The following is a 20,770-nucleotide window of genomic DNA, read 5'->3' as shown; positions in this document are numbered from 1 at the left end:
TTTGGGGAGTGGAGGGACTTCCATGCCATAGAGTCCAATTGCCAAAGTAGCCATTTTATCTAGGTAAACTGATCTCTATCAGCTGGAGATCAGTTGTAATAGCAGGAGATCTCTCCAGCTAGTACCTGGAAGTTTGCAAAATAAGACTTAATATGTTAAATAGATTGACCTGAGTTGCTTTGTTTTTGGTAGTACCTGGAGGTTGGCAACCCTAGGATATCCTGAGCTTTAGCTGTAATGCCTCTAAGTATGTCTTCTGGTGTACCTAGGGTTGCCAACCTCCAGGTAGTAGCTGGAGATCTCCCGCTATTACAACTGATCTCCAGCCAATAGAGATCAGTTCCCCTGGAGAAAATGGCCACTCTTGCAATTGGACTCTATGGCATTGAAGTCACTCCCCTCTCCAAACCCCACTTTCCTCCACCCCCCAAAATCTCCAGGTATTTCCCAACCCGGAGCTGGCAACCCTAGGTGTGCCTGACCTTGCTATGGCAACCAATTTAAAATGGATCGTGTGAATGTATCCTCAATCCCTTTAAAACTGTCCATGTTAAAAAAAGAACTGATTATGTTCTAATTATGTGAGTGTGGAAGGCAGTGAATGGAAGAAGCTTACATCCCACAAGGATCAGACCTTCCATTTTAATGTTGCTTCTTACAAGAATAAACAAGTGTACAGTGAGAACTCATAATAGCTCTGGAATTGTTGCATCCAAGGCAAAACATTTTTCTGCCGCCTCAAAGCATAAACTTCATTTCTATAAATAGAGTTATGTGTTTAAAAGAGGGAAGGGGCTTTTAGCAAGGAATTACAGTCTAGTGTCCACAACTATTACTTGCCTCATTATAACAGTCAGACAATATAATTCTCTCTAGCCTTGAGTAATCTGAGTTCCAATAGTTCTACAAAACATTTATAATCTCACAAAATGCTTTGACCTCTCATTTCCAGCAGTGTCTGAAAGTTGTGCACAGGAACCCCAAGTTATTTCTTATGTGATGACAGCTAGATGGGGGGTGATACATACTGCCTTCCCCCCATGTAAATGCCTATGTTGCCGATGGCGGGGGGGGGGGGGGGAGAAAATTGCTGTCAATGAATGTTCAATACTGGAAGGAGAAAAGACTTCACTTTTTATTGCAATTCTGAAACAGGCAGGATTTCTTTGAATGGTTCTCCTAGCCAAGCCAACTGGCTTGTAAAAAAAATGCACTGTCCCTTTAATAGAGACTTAATAGGATGCCATTGTCCAGGTGATGTCATTTACCTCCATGCCATGCAAAGTTTCAACTACCCATTTCCACACATCAGGGCCCTGTTAAAGGGACAGGACATCTTTCTCCAGGGCATTTGACAACCCTATACATGAAGCACATTCGTTTTAAGGGAGATAAATAACCAATTCATGGGGGCTAAATTAAAAACCTTAAATGCTTACGTGTTGGACACAATAAATATTGACTGCTTGTATATATTCAGTGGCACTTCTTTGAGTGCTGCCTTAAAAATGGCAGGTGGTGAGTCCAGAGCCTGTTCCATAAAGGTGCTAAAATTACTGAGAATGCTGCCTCGCATCCTACCTGGTAACATTTATGGATGCAGCTAAGGTAGTTCTTTTTCTAAGAGCTTTCAGAATGATTTTAACTTACTTTTAACTGCTGCTGGGTTGTTTTGCTCTGTTTTAGCTCTAATTTTTGCCTGTTTTAATAGTTCTGTATGAGTTTAGCTTGTATTTTGATCTACCGATAGATGAACTTTTTGTTAGCTTTGAAGATTTTAATCAAAAGATTAGGGTGTTTTTTCTTTAAATACATTTTATTCCTAAACATGCAATGTGTTTTGGGCTCTTCAACCTTTGCCGATAAGTATTTTCGTTCTTCAGTTCCTTTAAAGAAGAATAAGGGCTATCAGTTCTTTCTAGTGAGTGACAGCATGTAACTAGAATAACCTTTACAATCCTTTGAGAGAACCAAAGAAAGAAAATCCTCCTGTAAGAGCCTAAAATGTGTTGAACTTTTTTTTTGGGGGGGGGGGGAATAGCAACTCTGGTTTAGGTTATCCTTATTCCTTCATATCAGTTTTGTGCAGCTGTCTTATCTCTTGAAAAGAGTAAAATTTAAAAAGTGCATTAAACTTCACCTAACTACGTGTATATGCATTGGTTTAAAAAGTAATGTAGTTCAGTGGCTACAAGTGTGAGGTGCCTACCAGGAAGCCCCTGGTTTAAATCTTATCTCAGCTACAAACTCACTGTTACCTTAGGCAACTATATCTCACCCTCCATCCTACAATATGGTAGACTATCATACAGGACTATCATATATTTGGGGAGGGGCTGTGGCTCAGAGGTAGAGCCTCTGCTTAGCATGCAGAAGGTCCCAGGTTCAATCCCCGGCATCTCTATTTAAAGGGACTAGGCAAGTAGGTGATGTGAAAAATCTCAGCCTGAGTCCCTGGAGAGCCGCTGGTGGTCTGAGTAGACAGTACTGACTTTGATGGACCAAGGGTCTGATTCAGCATAAGGCAGCTTCATGTGTTCAAGCTGATAGGGTTGTTGTAAGAATTACTGAAATAATATATGTGAAGTACTTTGGACCAATGTTAAATAATGCCAAGTATTGTTAACAGTGGAGTGGACCCAAATGCAACAGGCCAATGCTGGAGATGTGGGGAAAACATTGATACTTATCTCCACATGTGGTGGAATTACAAAATTATAAATGCCTTTTGGAACAGCACGCAAAAAGGGATAAGAGGAATTACTAGGAAAAAATCTCTCTTATGCTATTTCTGTGTCTTTTGGGCTATAATACAATTACCTAAGAATCTCTGGTATTTAATAATGCATCTTTTAGCTGTGGCTAAATGTTAATAGCTAAGAACTGGAAGCAGTGCACTCTACCAGGCTCAGGCATTTGGTTGCTGAAAATATGGTTCATAATGATTATGGACAAAATTGCAATGTTGAAGCAAGACTATAAAAAAGAATGTGCATGGATCCTATTTATGGATATTTGGAACAAGAATTTTCCTATGGAATCCATAAAAAGAAAGTATTGAATTTGATGGAATGCTTTGTCTGGAAAGCTGGGGCAGCATAATCTGATAATAATAACAGGAAGGATTATATATAAGTTGGTTAAGACAGGGGAAGTTTTGTGCAGCTGTAGATGTATGAATTTTGGTGTTTTCCGTTTAATTTTTTGTTATATCTTTTTGTAAATTTATATAAAGTAAGTAGAGTGGATTCAACCATTCTCCAAGGAGCCTTTCTCTAGCATAAGGAGACTTCCTCCAATTTAAATGACTCTTATTCCAAAAGAAGAGTGAGTTAAATTGGAGGAAGGCTCCTTAGGCTAAAGAAAAGCTTCATACTTGCTCAGTGGGATGGTAGGATTCACCCCAGTATAGTGTGAACTGATTGGCATTCCTATTCTGTATGGGTGGAGGATCTCCAGAGCCCAACCTTTATGATTCTAAAGCAATGATAATATAGCTTGGTCACTGTGACATGGTGCTTTTCATTGGTTCATCTGTGTTACCTAGTTCACAGCTGATTTATTTCCAAGTGTTGAGATTCCCAGTATCTAAATTTGTTCCTGAATGAATGAGATAAAGATCAGACATTGCATGATGATCAACACATAAAGAACCAGTGACCTCTAATAAACTGCTTTTCATCAAAACAGATGTCTTTTTAAGCCTCCAAGAAAAATAACAATCACAGGGAAAAACATCGGCATTAAATTATATATTGTGGAAGCAGTATAAAAATAGAAAAATTAATGCATTAATAATTTCTTAATTTAAAAGGGTGCAGAAACTATTCATTGCTATAGAACACTATTTGGATATGTTTTTAGGGTACTTATCAGCATCGCAACTATGAATGAATTAAAACATGGTAGACATCATTTTGTAGTAAAATAGTGGATTTGCCTGCATGTGTGTGTCAAGCAAAACAACAACAACTACCGTATATACTCGCGTATAAGTCGAGTTTTTCAGCCCAAAAAAAGGGCCGAAAAAGCCGGCCTCAGCTTATACGCGGGTCAATACGGTAGAGGAGGGAGGGAGGAGGGAGGGGGGAACTTACCACCGCCGCCGCCATCACCGCCGGGCGCACCCGGCTCCCCCCAGCCAGGAGCGCCCTGGAAGGGCCTCCTTTGGCCGAGGGAAGGCCGCGCCTCCACCGCCGCCGGGCGCACCCGGCTCCCCCCGGCCAGGAGTGCCCTGGAGGGGCCTCCTGTGGCCAAGGGAAGGCCGCGCCTCCGCCACCGCCGGGCGCACCCGGCTCCCCCTGGCCAGGAGCGCCCTGGAAGGGCCTCCTGTGGCCGAGGGAAGGCCGCGCCTCCACCGGGCGCACCCGGCTCACCTTGGCCAGGAGCGCCTGCCGCCGCCTTCGCCGGGCCTGGAGCGGCCTAGGAGCGGCCTGTGGGGCCTCCTGGGCTGCGGGGGGGGGGGGGGGCGGCGGCGCCTGCCTGCGCACCTGGAAAAGGTAAGCCTGCGGGGGGGGGGAGAGGAGTTATAAGCCGACCCTCGACTTATACACGGGTCGGCTTATACACGGGTATATATGGTAAAAAGTATAGCCAATGACACTCTGTATCCTTAGGATTATGCAGTCAGTTGCAAACATTTCTAAATAAGTGAGTAACGAAAAGAAATCAACATAATATAGTTTAGTTAAAAAACAGTTTCTGCCTTCTTCAGTAAAACAAAGTTGTCAGGTACTGGGAATCAGATAGTTCTTAGAAAGTTTGGGATAGAGATAACTCCCATGAAAGTTACTTCTTTCATATTATCATACCATTTTATTTATTAAAATATTTATACCCTGCCTTTCAACTGAAACAATATACTAGGCATCTAACAAACAGTACATTATTAAACTATAACAACTTAAAATGCAAAAAATAAACATCAGCAGAATATACCATCAATATTACCAGAAATAATAATCCAAATAGACTTAAAAAACCAGAAATGTAATTAACCAATACAAACTTAATATGGTGTCCAAAAGGTCACTCAAAGAGCTTTGGTTTGAATGTAGACTGGAGTATCATCCAAGAAAGAACTAGATGAACATTCCAGGGGAAAGCTTGCATAGAAACAGAGCTGAGAAGGCCCTGTTTCTTTTGGCCACCAGTAAAATCTCAGGGCACATGGGAGAAAAGCCACCAAAGATAATGGGAGTAGGTTCATACACAATCCCTTAAGAACTGTGGTCCCATACTAAAGGGGAAAGCCATCAGTTTGTCTTGGGCCTGGAAAGTACCTGGCAGCCAATAAAACTGACAAAGAATCGCATAATATGCAATTGCATTATATGACTTTCACATCTACTTCCACTTCCTGATGCTACCTTCTGAACCAGCTGTAGATTCCAGTCACTTCAAAAACAGCCCCACCGAGCATACTTAATAATGATCTAATCTGGATGAAACCAATGCATGAATTGCTGCAGCTAGGTCGTTTTTTTCTGAGAAAGAGTACAAGCGGTAAATCTGCCCAAGCTGGAAAAAAATTTTCCTGACCACCACCACCACCACCTGAATATTCAGGTATAAGAGTAGATAAAAGAACATGCACAACTGGTGAGTCTGAGGGGAAGTGAAACCCTATCTGACACAGGTGGAACACTTATTCCCATATCAGACACATTCTCAATCAAAAGGATCTCCATCTTGTATGGATTAAGTAGCAGTTTCCTAAAACCTTCATCCACTCTTTCACTGACCCCCTGGTTCAAGACCTCTACATCCTCCCTAAAATCAGATGGAAAAGAGAAAGAGACAGATGTCATCAGTGTACTGATGCTACCACAGCTCAACTCTCTGAACACCCGTGCTCATTACATACTGTGCAATCCTGAATGGGGTGGGGGTAGGCAAAGCACCATAGGAGCAGGCGTAACCCTGGGTTGGCATCCATGCCACTTTGCACTGAGATAAAGTTGAACACACACTGGCACTGCTGCGTGGGCAGCAAAAACCCAGAAGTGGGTGCCCATGCCAACATCATGGGGTTGTTCAAAGAAGCAGAGCTGGCATCAGTAAGCTTCCAAATTTTTTTCAGACTGGGAACACCCCTCTATGCTGCAGTGTTGCAAAATAGCTGGCATAGTCCCAGGTTACTCCATGGAGGAGTTTCATAGTGTTGTTGTTTTTAATGTATTTTACACATTTATTTTTTGGCCGGGAAACCTCTGTAGAGGTGGCACAGCTGTGCCACTCCCAGCTGTTACCTATCTACCCCCCTTCAAGAACGGGCTAATACAGTATAATAGGCAATACAGAGTTTTTGGCATTCCATAATCCAAAGGCGATATAAGAGGTATATATGAGTAACAAAAATTAAAGGAAATTAAAAGCGAATGAAATAGCGTATGTACTGTCTTCCATGCTGAGCCATGGAATGTCAGGGTTTTTTTTTTTTTGCATTTATCACACACTCTATAACTGAAAAAACAAACACTGAGGTGAACACAAGCTGAAGTGTTTAAAACACTTCCAAGCTATTGAATGCAAGCACTCTGGATTCACGGTACTGAAATGAAAAGCCTTGCTTCCCCAGTTCCACTGGCAGAGCTATTCTGGTGCTGCGAAACATTCATGAACTATTGCTAAGGAGTAAAACTGGAAGCTCAGAGGGGTTACAGAAGGACAGTTTGCTGAGGACAGGAAGCAGCATTATTACAGTAGTGATGGGGTAAGAATGAGTGTTGTGTGCGAGCTGAAATGGTGTATCAACATTTTGTGAATGGGGTTTACATCGGATTAATGTGAGTGATAGGAGCCCTGTGGCGCAGAGTGGTAAGCTGCAGTACTGCAGTCCAAGCTCTGCCCACCACCTGAGTTAGATCCCAACGGAAGTTGGTTTCAGGTAGCCGGCTCAAGGTTGACTCAGCCTTCCACCCTTCCATGGTCGGTAAAATGAGTCCCCAGCTTGCTGGGGGTAAAGGGAAGATGACTGGGGAAGGCACTGGCAAACCACCCCGTAAACAAAGTCTGCCTAGTAAACGTTGGGATGTGACATCACCCCATGGGTCAGGAATGACCCGGTGCTTGCACAGGGGACCTTTACCTTTAATGTGAGTGATATGTGCACCAATGGGAGGGGCTGTGGCTCAGTTTGTAGAGCATCTGCTTGGCATGCAGAAGGTCCCAGGTTCAATCCCCGGCATTTCCAGTTCAAGGGACTAGGCAAGGAGGTGATGTGAAAGACCTTTGCCTGAGACCCTGGAGAGCCGCTGCCAGTCTGAGTAGACAATACTGACTTTGATGGACCAAGGGTCTGATCAGTAGAAGGCAGCTTCATGTGTTCAATGAGATGTGGGTACAGATAAGGTGTGGTGGAACACAGGCAGGATGGTGCTGCTGCACTCATCTTGTTTGTGGCTTTCTAGAGGCACTTGGTTGGCCACTGTGTGAACCGACTGCTGGGCTTGATGGGCCTTGGTCTGGTCCAACAGGGCCTTTCTTATGTTCTTAAGGTATTACAAACAAAAAACAGTCTAAATGTGTGTGTGTGTTGCTAACATAACTGTTAACAATAAGTCTTGTGCTGTGAATAATGAAATGCTATGTTTTTAGTTTTGCTTTTCGTAACATTCCAACTCATACCTGGGATATCTTGGAACTATTTGACCAAATTACTAATTGTGATAATAGGTATAGACAGATCTAATGATCTACATTGGACAAATTATGAAAATATGTCTGAAACTTTCTCCCATGCAGTCCAGGGCAAAGTACATGGAATAATAATGCTATCGTTAATAATTACTGATATATTCTGGATATTGAGTTATACAAGTGGGCATCAGTGGATAACAGGAACTCATCTAAAAATGTTGTGGATGTTAAACAATCTAATAATTTCAAGACATCTTAGAGAAAAGATAAAGCTGTATATCATTACTAGATCATCTACAGAGACAGGGAAACTGAAATTATGCATATAAACAAGATTATTCCAAGAAAGAATCATAAATCAAAACCAGCAACCATGCAAAAATATTGAATCAGTGAGAGTGGTTGGGACACTGGACATGTATAAAAGATTAGACATCCTAGAATTTATGCCGAAGGGGGCTAGTGTTGGCTTTTTAAAGGAAAGTACTGTCTCTTCCAATAGACTCAACAGTAGGCAGACCTGAATCTTGGCTTCCTTAATTTTTTTCTTTCTCAAAGTGTACCCCAAATGTTATAGTTGTATGATCCTGCATTCTTAATTCTAACAATAAGAAAAACAAACTGGGAATTTCTATTTGACTGAGAAGTGAGCGCCGCTACAAAATTTTGCTATTATGCACACATGACTTCTGTTTATTAAAAAGACATCATGAGTACCTAAGATTATTTTAATTTAATGCCTGTGTAGCTCACAATTTTTACGGTAGTGATAATATTGTATTTAGTACTGTTGAATGTCCATATTATAATTTGCTACCACACTTAACAGTATAATCCTAGCTCCTAAACCCAGTTACTTGCTTCTAGGTCCATTCAGCTCTGACCTGGATGGTCCAGACTAGCCTCATCAGATCTCAGAAGCTAAGCAGGGTCGGCCCTAGTTAGCACTTGGTTGGGAGACCACCATGGGAGTCCAGGGCTGCTAAGCAAAGGAGGGCATAGGCAAACCACCTGTATTAATCTCTTGCCTTGAAAACCCTGCAGGGTCACCATAAATCAGCTGCAACTTGATGACACTTTCCACCACCAAGTCAATTTGACTCAGCCTTACTTAGGATTGCAATACCAGGATCATGAAGTGCATAGGACCATTTTGATGACTATAACCTAATACTAGGTGGTGAAATGCAGCACCTCTGGAGAGCACTTTAGAAGTGAATTAGATCTGAATAGCCACAATTGCTGTACTACCTGCCATCTTCTTCTATTTCATGAGGTCTTGCAGCTATTTATCAGTGAATGTTATAAGGCTGACAAGGACCCCCTGCCTGCTGGTGCTATTGCTCACTGCTGCTATGGGCAGTGGTGTGAGAAAGTATGGGTGTGCATATCAATACGCCAATTAAAAAAAAAACCCTGAAAAATACCTTATTTTTACAATCAAAAAATGGTGGCAATAATTGGGGGCCAAATGAGTTGCACCCCAAATAATGCCGAATTTATTCAGCATTATTCGAGCCACTATGGCCTTCCCAGCATTTTTTAGCCTCTCCCCTCCCCATTTTTAGCTTCCCCCTTCCCTTACTTACCTACAGTATGCTTTGCCATGGTGGCAGATCTCCAGCTGGAGATCTGCTGCTGAGCAAAGCAGACTGGAGACAGGGCTGGCTGGTCCTTCGCTACTGCAGCTGAATTCCACATGGAGTTTCACTGCGGTGGGACACAGAACTGAAGACTGGGCTCAGAGCGAGCCCAGCCTTCAGCTCAGCGCTGTATTTTTCGGGTTTGGGGTTATTAACCTGAATTTTTCTAAACATCCGGGGAAAGCTGAATTAAGTATTCGGCTTTTTCAGCTTTTTTGAAAATTTCCAGGTCTAATAAACCTGAACCCAAAAAATACCGAATAAAAATTGGTTCACGCCCCTACGAGGTAGTTCTTAGCAAAAGTGACAAAGTGATGCTATCATGTCTGTAGTATCCATGAATTGCTGGAAATTCTATGATTTCACCATAGAGTTTTACCATAGAGTTTCTGGTCATTCCTAGAGCTACCCTTTTACTCGAAATAATGTAGCGCCACTCACAATTGCTGTGGCATCCCCATGGCCCCACCCACAACTGTCCCTCCAGGTGATGCCTGGGATCCCTACAAGGATATGGTCCGCAGCAGTAATACAATTAGTTCACTAGAAATTTTGCCAGTCAATGTGTAAACGATAATTTATGAAACAAAATTAAAATGTGAACTTTGAATGTGAACTTTTAACCCAATATTAAAATGTTAATGCCTTAGATTTGTTGTCATCCTTTTATTGTTTTGGTATTGGTAGGCTGAAGATATAAAACATCATAAGCTACTGATTTACATGTTGGCTGTCAAATGCTGCCAGATACTACAAAAAACATAAAAAAATGCATATTGTTTGTCAAACACTATACAATAAAAAGCCAATCTGTGTTAGCTATTAAATACTGTTATGTAGTTGCATATCAGGAATCAAATCGCGTTGAATATCAGTGGCTATCTGGTGAACTCTGAGCTCTTTAGACTCTTCTCAGAAGTCCCTGTATAGAACAGCTGAGCTAGTCTTTCCCACTATATTCTCAGCAATGTGGAGCCACAGGGGATTTCTTGGGTGTATTTTAGGACAGACCGGTGGTGGTGAATTACCCTACGTGAATGTTAAACATGTCCCAGCACCCTACGAGAGCATGCAATTGTTGATACACAAAGCATTTCCTCAAGACAGAAATAATTATTATTTACTTTTATGTGTCCACTATCATGGCAGTCAAACGGAAAATACCTCTACATGTCAAATACTATCTGCATGTCAAATACTATGTCAAATACATGCTGCTGCCCAGCATGGACAGGTAGCAGAACTCTGGTTTGACAACCCTAGTGTTTTTGTACTCCCAAATGACAGCAAAAACTGGATACTTATCAAGACTCTGGTGACCTACTGCATGTGGCTGGTGGATTGCATTCAGTTTTGGTGATCACAAGTTGTACAGGCTTGCGTGAGCAGTTTTGTACAGATGATGGATGAAGGTGGTTTTGGTGCCAGCTGTTTTCCATAGGAGATTTGCTTAAATTGTTGAAAGAAACAGGAATGGGGATATTTAAACCTAGAAATTTCCTCTGGAACTATGCCACTGGTATCAATGGCACCACTTTGGGATAAGCGTTTCAAGAACTGAAGATAAAAGACTGCAATTAAAATATTAAAATTCATTCCATCTGGTCCAGATCTGTAGCAAGAGGACATTTCATACAGGTATTACAAAGTAACAGTATTATTTAGTTGTCTTACAAAGCAGTTTTAAATAATTATTCTTAGAGGTGATACACAAAATATCCTGTACAAGTGGAGGAACCACCATGAGTTACAAGGGGGAATCCTACATCTATAGTAATCTCACAAGATAGAAGTACACAATTTTCTTTGCAGTTCATTGTAACATTTCAAGTAGCCCTCAGATTGTAGAACTACCCCTTTTGAAAAGTAGAAAAGACTTTTATGATTCCAATCTAACTCAAGGACCTCAATTATCCTGCCTCGGAAGGCCACATAGAGTGCTGTCTAGTCACTCTCGCCTAGATGAGTTTCAGGTGTGACGAGGATCTGGGCAAGTTGCTTGCCATATTATGCATATTATGGCTTGCCCATCATGCTTTATAACATCTAGCATAAGAAGATTATTTGGTTAGGGCCAAGGAGTAGTAAAGAAAATAGGAAGGGATAATATCAGAGGAGGCCTTCCCGAAAAAGCCTTAACCGGGCCCAAGTGACTTACAGTGCCATCCTAAGCAAAGTGCTCCCTTTTAAGTCAACTGAAGCCAATGAGCCTAGAACAGGGCGACTTGGCTTAGGATGGACCATTACGGCTAGGTAGGCTGAGGTGTGGTAGGTTAACAATAATCAGAGATCAAGAAATCATCCTGTTCTAAATGAAGCTGCATTCTTCCTGAAGGAGGAATAGCCGGAGGGCAGCGTTTGATCTATGGAGATGCAGGTCTTTCCTGAGACGTAGTGCTTTTTCTCAACTTTGGTGGGTACACCAGCTTTTCTTGAGAGGCATGACCTGGCTATAGTTATGTATGTTCTAATTACATCCACATTGGACTATTGCAATATGCTCTTTGCTCTTCTTGGGGTTACTTTTGAAGAATGCTTGTAAGCTTGAATTAGTACAAAATGCATCGGTAAGAGTGCTGGCTATCCAAGCCATTGAGAATATATCACACTGGCACTGAAAGATCTTCACTGGCCACTTATTCACTTCCAAACACAGGTCAAAGTACTGGTTATCGCCTTTCAAGCCCCATTAGGGTTGCCAACCTCCAGGTACTAGCTGGAGATCTCCTGCTATTACAACTGATCTCCAGCCGACAGAGGTCAGATCGCCTGGAGAAAATGGCTGCTTTGGCAATCGGACTCTATGGCATTGAAGTCCCTCCCCAAACCCAACCCTCCTCAGGCTCCGCCCCAAAAAACAGTGGCAAAGAGGCACCTGGCAACCCTAGGCATTTTGGCACTAAAGGACCTGTTCCTTTTATATGAGTCAGCCTGCTAGTGAAGATCATCTGCAGAGTGTTCCCCTTCCTCAGAGATGAGATGGGTGGCCACAAGCAAGAGGTCTTTTCTACAGGGGTACCTCATTTATGGAACTCCTTCCCCTTAGCTGCTGGCCTAATGCCTAGCCTCGGCAGCTTTATAAGCCAAATGAATCCCTTGAGTGACTGGTTTATATTCCTTTGTTGGTTGTGGTTGGTTATGTGTTGCAAGCCACTGTAGATGGTGGTGGTTGATTATTTTATTGTGATTTATTCTGTTTTTAGACATCTGTATGCCACCTTATAAACCTTAAGTGTTTAAGTATTTATGTGGGATATAAATCCTTTATATCAGAAAATAAAACAGAGGCTCTCCCTATCTCTACTGTTTCACCACCACCACTACCCCACCCCTGTGCCTCATGATTGCACTTACACAGCAGCTTTCACAGTTTGACGAATAGAGGACAATTGTTCATGTTGTATTTCTGGTACAGACTATTGAACCAACATGGTTGGGGCCCTCTTCTGTGTTGGCTAAAGGATTGTGCCATTAGACTCATCGATTTCATTGGAAGAGAAAGTGGGTGTATCTTCACAGTTGCAGCAATTTAAAGAAGGTCAGACTTTGGCATAGGGAATGTAATTTTGAAGCCAAAAAGACTGCCGCCAGAGGTAGTTTATCTCTTTTGCTTAGTGTTTTTGCCTGCATATTCAGAGCTGTAAAAAATGTGTCCCTGGGGGAATAATTATAAACACTAACTTTTAATAATTATTTTCTCCTTGGTGGTGTTCGTAAATGAAGTGTTTCAGAATTTCCAAACCTTAACAAGGTGACTAACGCTCACAGACTTTTAATGTGGCTTCCCTAAAAGACAGAAATGACAACAGTTCTTTATCTGGGACAGGGACCAGAAAATAGGGACTGTCCGTAGTAAATATGTATGTATGTATTTATTATATTTATACCTCGCCCTCCCCGGTACAGGGGTAGTTGAGCTTATAACCTTCTTGGGATTGCCCCTTCTGTCTCCTTGTGGTCTTGATTGCATTGGTTGACTGCAGTAGAAGGGTTGAAAGAATGGTGAGGGAAATTGTTCATTCCGTACTCTTTTATCCAATGGCGAGCTGAAGTGGCTTACAATATCACACTCCCCTTATCCATTGTATTCTCACAACAACTCTATCGGGTAAGTTAGGCTGATAGAGAGTGACTGGCCAAAAGTCACCCAATGAGCTTCCATGCAGGGGATTTGAACCAGGGGCTTCCAGGCCCTAGTCCAGCTTACATTGCTAACCATCATGCTTGACCCTTATTTTATAGGTTGTAAGACTATGATCCTTTCAACATTTCTAGCCGACTCTGCAACATGTGGAATCATGCTGTCCCCACACATACTGAAAACCGGTTGTATTCTTAGGTAGGAATGGAGGAAAGAAGTATCATTTATATTGTCAGGGCATAGATCCAGGAACTGATTCCAGGACTTGAAGAATGCAAAGCCTGTGCTCTGCTCTACCCCAGGTATCTCATATTCCATCACAGTTTGATTCTCATAAACAGGATGTCCTTATAACTTAAAACACAAACAAATTGTTCTTTTCTTTCCTCATCCGCTCACAGATTTCATTGGCAGAGTCTTGCAGTGACCACTGGTGGCCAAATTATGCTTGGACAGGTTGCTGGTTTTCACTATTCTTGCACAGGTCAAACCAAATTTGGGTTCAATTGATTACTGTCTACTTAATCTAGTTCTCTCTGCCTAATCTACCCTCTATGACTTGTCCTTTCTCCAAGAAGCTCAGACCAGTGTATGAATTTCTCCCCTCCTCCAATCTATAATCCTTCACAGTTTCACAGGTAACTGCTATAGTTTCACTTATTGACTTTGTGAAGTTACTCCAGTCTGAGACCATTGGGTTTAGACTATGGTAACTGTGCATAGGAATGCACTGTAAAAGTCCCTGTCTCCACAACTGTAAAACAGCATTCTGCTTGAACTCAGGAGTATTCCTTTGGACCTCTCCACTGTCCACTAGATAGGGTAAACGTAACATTCAAAAGTCTAGTAGAATGTGATTGTTCTCTCTTATCTATAATACTCTCGTGGCTCTTGCCTAGCAAGTTTGAGGACACTTTCCGCTGGAAACAAAACCATGCATGCTCTAAAACTTGTATTTACAGGTATGTAATTCCCCACATTCAATCAACCTCATCCCAGTGGGTGCTGAATTGCCTTGAAATAATATTCTTTGTTCTAGGCAGCGTATAAGGTATTGTAAACAGTAGGTTTTCTAGCAGTGTTCTGCATAACCCAAATGGTAAACTACAATTTCACCACACAACTAGTTTATCCCGAGATGCCAAAAATATTTAAATAGCTGTTTGCACACCATTGCAAATCTGTCCTGGGAAAATGCCCTAATTTGTCTGATAACACTTCCATTCTTGTTGCAAAGAAACACGAGAAAACTTCCTACTTTCCCCAAATGCTTCATGTGAGAATTGCACATGCTCATTTAAAATGAATGTGGAGAGGGGGGGAAACAAAGAGAAAAGCGGTATGTCACTTTTAACACTAACATAATCTCCAATGTAGTATTTTCTCAGACAAATACATAAAAATTAAATAACATATTTTAACTGCTCTTTCACTGTTATGCCACAACACTGCCATAACTTTCTCAAAGCAAATGTCTTACATTTTAAAAAAACTAACTTACCTTGTGCAGAATTAAATATTAAAGCCGATATCCAACCAGGCAATCAGTATGTCAATGCGACGTAAGCAATATCCAGTTTCAAACAACGGCCGTGCTCTTCACAGGTGCCGAGGGTCACCACACTCACAGATTCTGCTAGCCATTTGGAAGATGAGTTACCATGGATGTTTCCAGCCCCACTCCAAGAGAGGGTCAGCGTGTACCCGTACTTTGCCAGCAACTTTTTCCTGAGTTGCTTTCCTTCTTGTTTGAAAACATCTGAAAACTAGAGAGTGCATAAGGGGGCTTCTCTTCTGTGGAAACTCACCTGCACCACCTAGAGGTGTACCACAGGACTAGAAAAGTCACTGGGATAGGACATGTGCTCTTTTTTTGCCAACTCGCACTATGAAACCAGTTCACTTTACTCCACTTTAGGGCCAGTTAGTTAGACATAACTTATTTCTTCTCTTCTTTGTTGTCTTGAATACCAGCATGGAATGCTAAAGGTGGTAGTTAAGCAGAAGAACCACTTTGTGTATTAACCAAGAGACCCAAGCCATTGCGAACCCAGAATAAGGATGAATACTCACAAGCCCAAAAGCACTTTTCAGCCCTTTATAATGCTGGTGTCTGCAGGAGGAAAATAGGATGACAGATCCTCCAGATACACATGTACTAGGTTTCTGAATTTATTGACAACTATGCAGGGAAGGGTAATTTACTATCACAATTCAACCTTCCCGAAATTTGCGAAGCATATGTGATTTCGTTTTAAAAGAAATGTGGCATGATTTATAAAAGGAACAGTACTTAGGAAAAGTACAGTATATAAAATTTATTGTATTCTTAAATATATATTTATTTGAAGATGTGTATACCACTTTCCCAATAATAATCTATCAAAACAGTATACATCAATAAAGAGGCAGGCCACATGCTTAGGGTTGCCAGGTCCCTCTTCACCACCGGTGGGAGGTTTTTGGGGTGGATCCTGAGGAGGGTGGGGTTTGGAGAGGGGAGGGACTTCAATGCCATAGAGTCCAATTGCCAAAGCAGCCATTTTCTCCAGGTGAACTGATCTCTATCGGCTGGATCTCCAGCCACCACCTGGAGATTGGCAACCCTACACATGCTTGAGCTTACAATCTAAAAAGAGCAGAAACACAAGAGAAGGGAAGTAATGGGAAATGCCAGAGTGGTTCTTTCCCCTCCATTTTCAGAGTAACTGCCATTTGGAAGAGGGAGGTAGGAAGCCGTCTCCTTTACCTGCCTCTTCTCTGGATAATGGCTGGAGCCAGATTGTTCTGCCTTTTGCTGTGATGTTCTTCCTGGAAAAGAGAAGGTGAAACCTCCCAGTGGCCAAAGCATTGTGAAACTACTATACTTGAGCAAATAAAACCCAGGGACCCTTCAATAACAAAATATCACAATCCACATAGCCTGGGATGTTTTCGTTTTTTTTTTTTTAAAGTCAGACAGCGTTCAAAAGGACATTCCTATTTCAGTGAAGCTTAAACAACACTATGAATGAAGTTGGATACTTTTCGATTAAGCAGAGTGGCTTTTGACATGGTAAAATATTCTGGTACAGCAAACATAATACAAATATGATTTTTCTGAGGGTGTTTTTTTTTTTTTAACTAACATTTGATTTTTACAGGGCAAAGAAACTATTTTGTGTCAATTCCAGGAAAATCATGTCTGAGCAGCTCAATGGCCAGACTATTAACTTGGAATTATTTTTTGCATGGTTTTGTGACCCCAGCTAACAGCAAATCCCCATCTTTTCTTACTCTCGTTCCCATTAAACACAGGATAATCCTTGGCAAAAATGGTTTACAGTCAAAGTTTTTGTAGGAGCCAAGGAACCAATGGTTTTGAACAGAAAGGTATTTGAACAGAAAAATACTTTCATTCGCTTTCTGTATTCATTTTCTTTTCACACCTCAATTGATGGGCTTTTGGATGGTTTCAGTTCATGGACTCTTTGCAGGGCTGCCTAAAGTCAAGCAATGTCAGTTTTTAGAACATTTTTCTTATTTTATTAAGCCGCCATTTTTCTTCGCATTGAACAACTTCCTCTCCCCCTTTCAAATTCCCATTTATTGAGTTCATTAGCACTGGAATCCATTCATTCAGACGCTGCTGGCAGTTCATCTAATCAATGACATCCCCTGCGCTGCAGGATGAATTGACTGAAAAGACTAGACAGGAATTCTGAGGGTAGTTAGCTAGACAGCCAAACCACCAGTGCTAGAATCTGGCTCTTGCTCAAGTACAAACATCCCTTGGAGATATTGCAGGTTTGGTTCTAGACCAGGGCTTCTTACAATTTTTCCACTTGCGACCCCTTTTCGCCTGAAAAATATTTGTGCGACCCTGCGTATATAGGTATATAAAATAGGTATACAAATCAAGCATTTACTGAAAAAAGGTTCAGAAACCTTTTACTGTTGCCAAATTTTTCGCGACCCCCACATTCAGTGACACAACCCACAGTTTAAGAAGCTTTGTTCTAGACCACCACAATAAAGCAAATATCGCAATAAAGCGAGTCACTTGGATTTTTTTTGTTTCACTTTGCATATCAAAGTTATGTTTATGCTATAGTGTAGCCTATTAAGTGTGCAATAGCATTATGTCTTTAAAAAGGTACTGTAATAATAATGACAAAGTTTGAAATATTGTGTTGCGTACAGGCAGGTCTGAGTCTCTGCTTTCCACACAGCAATGTATCGGTGCTGAAGGAAGCAGAGCCTGACACATATTTTACTCTTGCCGGGAGGGGCCAGCAGCTCCTTAATAAGGACAGAAACAGTATACTCACCATACAGGAACAAGGTCACAGACAGACACAAGCTCCTCGCCCTTAAAGTCTTGGCTGCAGTCCATGGCTTTCTTCCAAGTTCAACACCACGGCAAACCGGACTCCAAATGAAGCTTCTCAAGATAAGAGACAGGCGGCATGCAATAACATTTGCTCCCATGAGGCACTTAACGGTCAGTCTTGTTTATATTGCCTTCGTGACTCTCCAGGTGTTTCAGCTCAACTGTTGGCTTCAGACTCTGATTCCTCCTGCACCACTTACGTCTTTTGTCCAAAAGCCGGGCCAACTTTCTCTTTTGCTGCAATACCATTCTACCTTTTACTCTTCTTCTGTCCACTGGTGGAGGAGACCCTGAAGGTGAAAGGCTTTCTCTTCCCTGTTCCTGTGCTCTTGTTTCAGGCGGCCGGTCTTCTGGTTCAGAGGCCCAGTCTTGCTGTTCCGGTGTTATCTCTTCAGAGGGAGTGAGGGCTTGTTCTGCCGCCTCCTCTTCTTCTGAAGAGTAACTCTCAGGCTGACTCACGACATATTGTGAGAAATACCAAAATTTGACACAAAGACACAAAATGAGCTGTTGGGAAAATAGTGCCTATAGACTTGCTCGAAAATGAAATATCTGCAAGGTGCAATAAAGCAAAGCGCAATAAAAGATGGTATGCCTGTAAAGATGAAGGCCCAACCCCACAGTCTATCACGGGCTGCCCATTCCTGACCTTTTGGCGGTCAGGGACGATGTGGCAGAGGTGCTGCCACGGCACCTCCAAAGCTGTTTCCTGGCTTTATTTTTTAAATGGGTGATTTTGCCCCATTGAGAACAGCCAGGCTGCGCCTGCAAAAAAGCAGGCCCAGCAATGCCATTCTCCCCACCAGCGTTCCAGGCCAAAAGTGGACAGTTAGCTGCCTACTGGCAGCTCCGTCCCCTGGCATGCCCTGGCATGCCCCCTGGCCACCCTGGGCCATCCTGGGATGCCGGCAGAAAACCCACCAGTGTGGCAGCGCCGGGAGACCAGCGGCCGAGCCTCCCCGCCGGCGTTGGGGCTACTCTGCAGGGCGTAAGTGGCTCGGGCACTGGCGCAGGTGGCTCCAACGTCGGCATAGCCCCTTTTGGGCCTCCAAAGGACTTTCATCCTTGGAGGTCAGGAATGGGCTGTAAGCCATGTCAGTCTATGGAAACCATCAGTCTTCTTCAGTGGATGGCGTGTAATCAAGCCTGGGAAGATAATACAGCCATTTCCACCTCATCTCTATAGTCTTCATTGTCTCACCACAACAGACAAAAGATACTTAACACTTCGTAAATTATTTGTCTGGGTGACCAGAGACATTTTGCAGTTTTGATTAATATTTGAAAACAGTGTCATGTCACTTGTAATGTATGAGCCTCATGTGCTAGAAACCTGTAAGATGTGTTGTAAATTCAATCTATCACCATAGTAAAAGGATATAAACCTCACCTTTCAAATAAGAACACAGAAAAGAATATAGTACTCTTCAATGATTTAGATTCCAAATATGGTTCCCCGCTTTCTTTTACATAATAGCCTGGGTGAATTTGCTCCCCAGAATTGTCCAGTGTACACTTTGATGTTGAATATCATCCGATATTACATCCATATTTGACATCAGCTGATATTTTATTTGAATACTTTCTATTTGACAGTTGATGTTTAGCAATATTTGATAGCTGACAAGTAGTGGTATTTCGTATGTAATAGCTGACAGTTTATAAACTTTCATGTTGACTGCATCTCTTGCTTGCTTTGATTGTGGTGAGCAACAAGAGTAAAACACCAAAACGTTCAGTTTGGAGGCAATGTTTTGCATTCTAAATGTGAACTGAAATTTCATTTTTGAATTTTGAAGTGCATAATTGTTTTGTTTCCTGAATATCAAAAAAACTGGGATAAATCTATTGGATTATGAATAGTTTCATATGCTGTTCTAACCATTGGTTCTAAGTCCTGCTGTCTGTGAGCTTATACAGAGGTGGAAGAGGAGGAAAATAGTAATTTCCTTGTAAACTGTGCAATGCAACATTAGTTATTGTGTACAGTCTAAAACTCTGAAAAATATGGGGCTCAATCCACTTGAAGTGTGAACAAAGAACAAGAACTTTAGATTTTATATTTTTATATATGTATTTTATATTTTATTTATGTATTTGGAATATTTTAATTTCACCCTTCCTCCAATAAGCTCAGCAGGGCATACATTGTTCTGTGGTCCTCCATTTTGTTCTCACAATGAGGTATGTGAGGTCTGGGGCCAGCCTGATGATATAGGTGACCTAGGCAGTCCATTAGGGTGCCAGATTTTGCGGGGTGCCCTACTGACCTCCTCCTGTCATCCGGGCTCACCAGATGCCCTCACCTGTGTACCCTGTGGAACAGATAGTGGCACGAAGGAGGAAGAGGGTGCTGCTGCTGTACCTGCCCCTTCGATTCCTTGTCTCAATCTCTTCCTCAGTCCCCCCTTAATACATAAACAATTGTGTACAATCGTAATTATCCATAAAACATTATACTTATATTTATACCACATATATTACATATACTTACAATATTCATTCGCTTTTATAAGCTCATTACTTCCATATTTCTCTCCCCTCTAGGGTTGCCAACCTCCAGGCAGTAACAAAAATAAGGCACTTAGATAGATAGTTTATCAGATTATCTAAACACTTATATTAAACACACAATCAAATCCTATATATAACATATACAATAGTGAAGGTGAAATAATTCAAACAAACATACAAACTCTACAACCCATACTCAACATACACATACAAATAATACATTCATAAACTGCATAAACATGCTGGAAATATCCGGCTAGTAACACCAGCCCCGAAATAACACGCAGGTGCAAAGTTCAATGGAACAAGTCCCAGGTCCGCAACGCGGGTCCCTTCCCAAAAAGGATGGACGCAGATTCTAGATATTCTCCTGCGTTTCGATAATCTTCTTCAGCTGTCCATTATAAGATGCAATGGTACAAAAAATTGTCTCGTATATGAATCAAATTTGTTCAGACC

At 41.8% G+C, this 20,770-nt stretch overlaps 1 protein-coding gene across 1 annotated transcript in view; it reads right to left on the bottom strand.

Annotated features, from left to right (window-relative positions):
* EDAR (ectodysplasin A receptor) overlaps nt 1–15,007 on the bottom strand; it is an 87,906-nt gene extending 72,899 nt beyond the window's left edge. The window contains exon 1 of the mRNA XM_056862010.1: nt 14,927–15,007. The gene's annotated coding sequence lies outside the window, so the exon portion shown is untranslated. The remainder of the gene's footprint in view (nt 1–14,926) is intronic.
* Nucleotides 15,008–20,770: the final 5,763 nt, after the last annotated feature.

Source organism: Euleptes europaea, chromosome 16, assembly GCF_029931775.1.
Source record: "Euleptes europaea isolate rEulEur1 chromosome 16, rEulEur1.hap1, whole genome shotgun sequence".
NCBI lineage: Eukaryota > Metazoa > Chordata > Lepidosauria > Squamata > Sphaerodactylidae > Euleptes > Euleptes europaea.
Note: the sequence above shows the minus strand (reverse complement) of the source record. Positions and strands in the feature narration are given on the sequence as shown.